This window comes from Echinops telfairi, unplaced genomic scaffold, assembly GCF_000313985.2.
Source record: "Echinops telfairi isolate 266 unplaced genomic scaffold, ASM31398v2 ScPeMD7_42;HRSCAF=159, whole genome shotgun sequence".
In the NCBI taxonomy this organism is placed as follows: domain Eukaryota; kingdom Metazoa; phylum Chordata; class Mammalia; order Afrosoricida; family Tenrecidae; genus Echinops; species Echinops telfairi.
The window spans coordinates 3,932,321-3,938,994 of NW_022103940.1; positions in this window are offsets into that span (position 1 = coordinate 3,932,321).

The following is a 6,674-nucleotide window of genomic DNA, read 5'->3' on the forward strand; positions in this document are numbered from 1 at the left end:
CAAGTATAGGGAAGCTGGCTGGCTGGTCCTTCTTACAATGGAAAGTGTGATTGAGGAGAGGGATGGTTTCAGAGCCTCAGAAGCGTGCTGCAGGTGCAGACTAACGGATTTGAAAACTTCCACCTGAGCTACAAAAAAGAGCCTTCTCTCCTCTAGTAATAGAGCTGACATTGTTGAGAACCAGGTCCAGAGTCTCATTATGTGAGTGGCTGAATTACAACGGTAGCTGAATTGCAGATCTAGAGCAGTGTCTGAAGCCAAAGTGAGAGCATTGATTGGGAAAAGCTGGGACCCTGAAACATGGGATGGGAACATATGGGCTGATGATCCAGAAGAGCAGGCTATTGAGCCCTTAGAAACGATTGACCCACCCCAGTCAATAGATCCACCCCTCCCAGCTGAAAGTATTAATTCACAATCCACACCTGAGCAGATTAGCCAAACTATGCAAGTTGATATGCCAGGTGGGGCTGCATCAGTAGCACTGCCTGAGAAAGATGCCTTACAAGATTTTGCTAAGGGCACCCAGGAAACACCCTCACCACCCATTATTTCCACTAGACCTGTCACTAAAATTAAGTCTCAGAAAGCTCCTAAAGGTCAAGTTGAGATGGTTTCCCAAGAAGCACGCTATAGTCATAAAGATATGTTCAAGTTTTCAAATACGTACAAGCAGAAGCCTGGGGAATATCCCTGGGAATGATTACTAAGGGTGTGGGATACTGGTGTACGAAATGTAATATTAGACCGGTCTGAGTTTCTGGATATGGGAACTCTAAGCACAGACTCTTCTTTCAATGTCTCTGCGAGAGAGGCTAAGAGAGGATCCAATTCTTTATTTGGTTGGTTCAATGAAGCATGGACTGCCAGATGGCCTAGATTAGACCAACTTGAAGTACCTGACCTACCTTGGTACACTGTAGAGGAAGGCATCCAAAAGCTTAGAGAAATTGGTATGTTAGAATGGATCTATCAGGATATTCCCATAGACCCAAAAAGGGGGTGTCCTGAGGACATACCCTTTACCACAACCATAAGATACAAGTTTGTGAAGTGGGCCCCAGCATCTCTTAAGACTCCTGTAATTGCTATTTTATGTGCATCAGGATTAACAGTGGGCACTGCCCTAAGAGAACTCCGACATTTGCCCACAATGGGGCTGATTGGTTCCCGTAATGGTAGAGGGCAGGTGTCAGCACTGAATCAACAGACAGGGTGGGCGTGGTTATAATAGACAACAAGGTTTCCATAGTAATCAGAGCAGCCTGTCTCGTGTGGAATTATGGCATTGGCTACTTAGCCACGGTGTCCCTAGGAATGAAATAGATGGGAAACCTACTAAATATTTATGTGATCTCTACAGGCAAAAGAATGGTAGATCAGGTGAACAGCAGAATAGACAGCCATGATCGGTCAATCAATTCGCAGACCTGAGCCAGTTTACAGACCCACAACCCCTTGAATGAGGGGGAGGCCGGGTCCCTTTGAAGGAGGACCCTGCTACATCAGCAAAAGTCTATACTGTTAGTCTTTCTTCTAGCCTTCCCCAAAGGGACCTGCGGCCTTTCACAAGAGTGACTGTTCATTGGGGGAAAGGAAATAATCAAACTTTTCAGGGATTACTGGACACTGGCTCGGAACAAACCCTAGTTCCAGGAGACCCAAAGTGTTTTGAAGGCCCACCGTTCAGAATGGGGGCTTATGGAGGTCAAGTTATTAATGGAGTTTTAGCTCAGGTATGCCTCAAAAGTTTTGAAAATTTTTGTTCTATTTTTGTGTTCACCTTGATTGCATTATATGTTTTAAGAATTACAGGCAGATATTTGAAAATAAAAACCCAGTGATAACTGACAAAGTCAAAATGATTTTATTTATACTGAAGTTTAGCAAGTACATTTTAACAAAGAAGGTATATTTTAACTTAATATACAGCAGACCAAAGAAATAATACATGTGAGTTTCTAGTTTCTAACACACTACTGCATTTTTTTCTTGAAAGACAAAAAGCCAAGCTGAAGTGAACACGAACGACCATGAGTTACTGTGACGTTACGTTAGCCATGAAGACCTAGATCATATTCTTCAACTGGTCAATCTAGTGCAAGAACAATGTTTACATCATTGATTTGAAATGCACACGCACATTCGTTTTCTAACTTAATAAATATAATATCACTTTGACATTTACTTCAGTAAAGAAAGCTTTGCTGATTAACACAATTGAAATCACTCCATGTTGAACAGTATCAGAGACATACTGGAATCACAAGCCTCTTCATTTATGTAATGCCAGCGAGGGCCTTTCAGGCCGAATAAAATTGTTGTGCTAAACAGTGATAGTTACCTCCTTTAAAAGAAAGAAAAAAAGTTAGTGCTTCTGAGGAACAATAGTGATATGTGTTAAAAATAGAAAACGTCTATCTTCAGAAACCTAAACTGATCTAACAGGTTTGACTTAGAATTGGTAGAATGTATACTTCTGAGAATGTCTATATATTAATCTGTGATTTTACAAAGATGCTTCCAGTTTCCTGCTATAGCTTCTGGTCTTCCCTCAGCAATGAAGACATCAAAGACTCATAAGGACTTTGAAAAAAATAACCTTTAATGTTGATAGTTATCTCTATGGTCAGTTTTCTGTTTGTATATAATAGTGCATTTGATATCCCTATGACTTACCAAAATAAAGGAAAAAGAGTATCTGATCATGATACTAGAGTATCTAGGACGATAACTGCTTTGGACATTTAGAATTTCCTTTCCTCAGCTTAAGACTATTTCTGAATATCATTTTAATCAGTGTGTTTGATTAAACTGGTGTAAATATCAATGTTGTCATAAAACAATCATGTCGTCCTATTTGTTGTCTTTGTGTTGATTCTGACTCATAGTGACTGTTTAGGACCGAGTAGAACTATCCAATAGGGTTCTCAAGGCACTAAATCTTCAATGGAGTAGACTGCCACATTTCTCTCCCATGGACCAGATGGTGGGTTAAATCACAAACCTTTCCATTAGCTGGGGAGTGATTAACCACTACAGCACTTGGGCTTCTTATGTCACCTGGAGTTATATAATATGTATTGGTGTGGTTAAAAATTATCATTGGAATTTTTATTCTACTTCTTTGAGTCTGGCATTGCTCTTCTCCATACCCTTGGGTTACAAATGGATTCGCTTTTCTTATTCTGACTCACAAAATTGATCTTCATTCACAAAAGAACTAAGAATTGAAGCATGAATGGATCAGTAAAAATCTATCACTGTTGGTTGAGAAATACTTAAAGTCCATTTTTGTGAGTCAAGTGTATCATCACTAGTATATAAGGGAGAGTACATTATTATTATTTTTGGACTAAGATACATAGTCTTAAGTATTAATTTATTCTAGTCAGAGTTTAGTGTCACGAGGAGGAAAATACACCACATTTATGTAACCTTTTTTTAACCATGTGTATAGTAGTTTTAAAGTATATATTCATTCTATGTAGAAAATAATGTGGTCAGTCTAATAATTTATGGATAACTCAGAGCAAAAAATAAGATGCATTAATGTAATAGAAGAAAATACAGTGGGTCTGTATTAATCAGACTAACTTTATTAAGGATTAAAGCCAACAAGACATTTTCCAAAGGAACCCACAAAATTCATCTGAACTTTTCCAGAAACCAGAGGAAAATAAACCTTGAGTCATAGGAAACTGTCCTGTAGTTTGTTACACTGGAGAAATGCTTAAGCTCATTTGTGAAGTTTCAGGACATTTATTCTGATGAAATGGACCAAATAAGTGCTCTTTTCTCCAGTTTACCTCATCTTCTATCTACACAGTCTAAATGTCAAAAGAGAGCTCTTCCACATCAATTGACAGTCATTTTACCATTACTGAAATTTAGAGAGTACAATTGAAGCATCAATCATGCAATACAAATTTTGAACATTGAAAATATGACAGGCGAAGCAAAAGATAATTTATCTTAAATAAAAGGTACATACCCTATGCAATAATAAATGGGAAATAAAATACCATTTGTTCTTTAGAAAAATGGAAATTCTGAACAATCTCCCTTCTATATTTTTCAATTATTTATTATCTTTATGCAAAGATACAAACATATGTACCCATACCCTTAATTAAATGTGCTTGTATACAAGGCCTTTTAGGAAGAGTGTCCACAGCAATTCAAAAGTTCAAAAGACATTTATTAATATGAATCCAGTTTTTCTATATAGAATAAAATAGAGATTTTATAGTATTAAAACTTTTATCCTAATTTGGAGAATAGTAGCAAAATGGAATCTTGTGTAGCATATGGTATGATGTTGACACTTATTGTATAACTGCTTTTCATATGCCAATACTAAATGATAATAAGGAAGGAGCTTGTAATGACCTGCTAATTGACACTGATCCTTGGAGCAATCTCAAATTTTGCCACATTTCAATTTCAAAACGCATTTCAGGTATAATGTGGGCAATTTATCATTTAGTAGTGGCTGTCAAAGTAAACTCCTAGATAAAACAAAAACATCTGGAACTATAAAAAGACAAGAGTAGTTTGTGAATTTTAATCCAAACCTGATGTGCTCACTTCATTAGGAATAGGAAAGAGCTAATTAGTAATTGAATGGTCATGTTTTTAAGAGGGTTTGTACTTGAGTTCTAAACAATGATGATCATTCTGGATGTAAACATGATTAAAGATTAGGAAGAGCAATGAAAATTAAAAGCATCTCCAGACAAACATAAGAGAGCTCGGAAACTTGCAAGGCAGAGACATGCTGACATTTGGAAGAGCTGCCTAAAGTTATTGCCTTACAACTTCCCAGAGGAGTAAAAAGGACCACTGGACAATACAATACGACCATTTGAAAAATGAAACCAAAGGTCCATAAGTCTCCTTTAGCACAACAATGCCTGACATGAGCATACCTTATTACGTAAGAGTCTGGTATGTCCCCTTCTACCCAAGCGATGCACCTCTACTGATCAGTTATCTTTAAAGGGCCACAGCTGCCTATTTCATATTAAAATACACATGAGACTTGCCGTCTATGGTAAATAAAAGGGTTTCTAACTGTGAAAAACAATTAGCTTTTAATCCCATATTTCATGGAATTTTTGACACTACCTCATATATCTGAAGTGTATGTGAAGGAATTAGCTAAGATCATTTCTCATAAAGAAGGCAAACATGTGGACAGGCCAGATGAAGCTTAGAGTTTCTAATAGTGTAACTAAAGTAAATTAAAAATATATTGTAAAATGATATTTTTCCGTTTTCAAGTGACAGTTATTTTGAGAAAAATGTCCAATTTCCCCTGTAGTTTAATATATTATATATTTGACTATAAAATCATGAGATGTTTGATGTTATATTTTCCCACCACATTATTATTAAGTTCAGATAGCAATACATTTTAATTTGATTGTCTTAGTCTTCCTGTGTGACTAATTTCTAATTGAGTATTATTTTAATGAATTAGGTTAAAGCAACACAGCTTCTAAATAGATTTTCTATAGTTTGTAGAGAGCACCAAAACCTAAATTTCTGTTCCATGGAAGATTTTTCTTGAAAGCACGGAAATCCCAGAATGCCACATAGGTATTTGTGGGGTGAGAATGGCCCTTTTGTATAGATGTGTGGGCTTTTGTCATATCAAAATTTAATTCTAAGGGAGATGTAAACATTACATAATTTTTTGTTTTATATAAATTTTGTTTTCAAATTTGCTTTTTGTAAGGAGGAATCATTTGGAAGAATATTAAATATTTCGGATCACTAGAATACCATGTTACATATTGTATTACTATTAGATTCGCAGGAGGCATGAAAATGTTGGTGGCAGGCATTTGCCACCAGCCTATAACCAGATCTTTACTAGTTAACAATAAAAAATATTTCAGGCCATCTCCTAGGGAATTCAGGCCATTTTGGTCCTTGAAACGTGATCATTTTATCTGTCTAGAGTAGTTGAAAATATCTACAGTGTGACTGATGTATACCTGCTATTCTTCATTCTTATGTCTTATATTTGTTATTCTGTTTGCTTGCTGGTAGCTTAGTAATGATGGAGCAAATTTTGGGAAAAAGGAGTGGAGAAAGCAGAAAACAATAAAAAGAGTAATTTTTAGTAACTTAGACATCTGTTTTTATCTTTGCCTTTTTATAAGGACCATTCTGTTAGAGAGTTTAAATGACTTGCCCCACCATAAACAAATCAAGGAAAGAACAAGATGTGGTGAAACCAAGAAACTAGAGTTCCCTATATTCCCAAGAATACTACAGATAAAATAAGACCAAAAATGTTGTTTTCTGAAAGCTGAACTCTGAAGCAGTGATTTTAAAATGTTGAATATAATAATTATCAGTCACAATTCCTCTTAAATCCCAGGTCAGCCAAATATAAAGCTATTTCATAGGACTCACAGTTAAAAATGGGCATCTGAATTTAATTTTTCTCACAGAATTAATTTAGATATATCATGTTATCTGCCTTAAAAATTCTTGCATCTACTTACCCCACTAGGATTCTGTGTGGATGTGTGTGATAATGTTTGTGAAGCACTATGAACTTATTGGGAAAAAAGAGGTTATAAAAGTATAAAGTATCATGTTCAATCATTATTATTATCTCATAAAAAACATTTGAAGTCCACTCTCTGAAACATTTT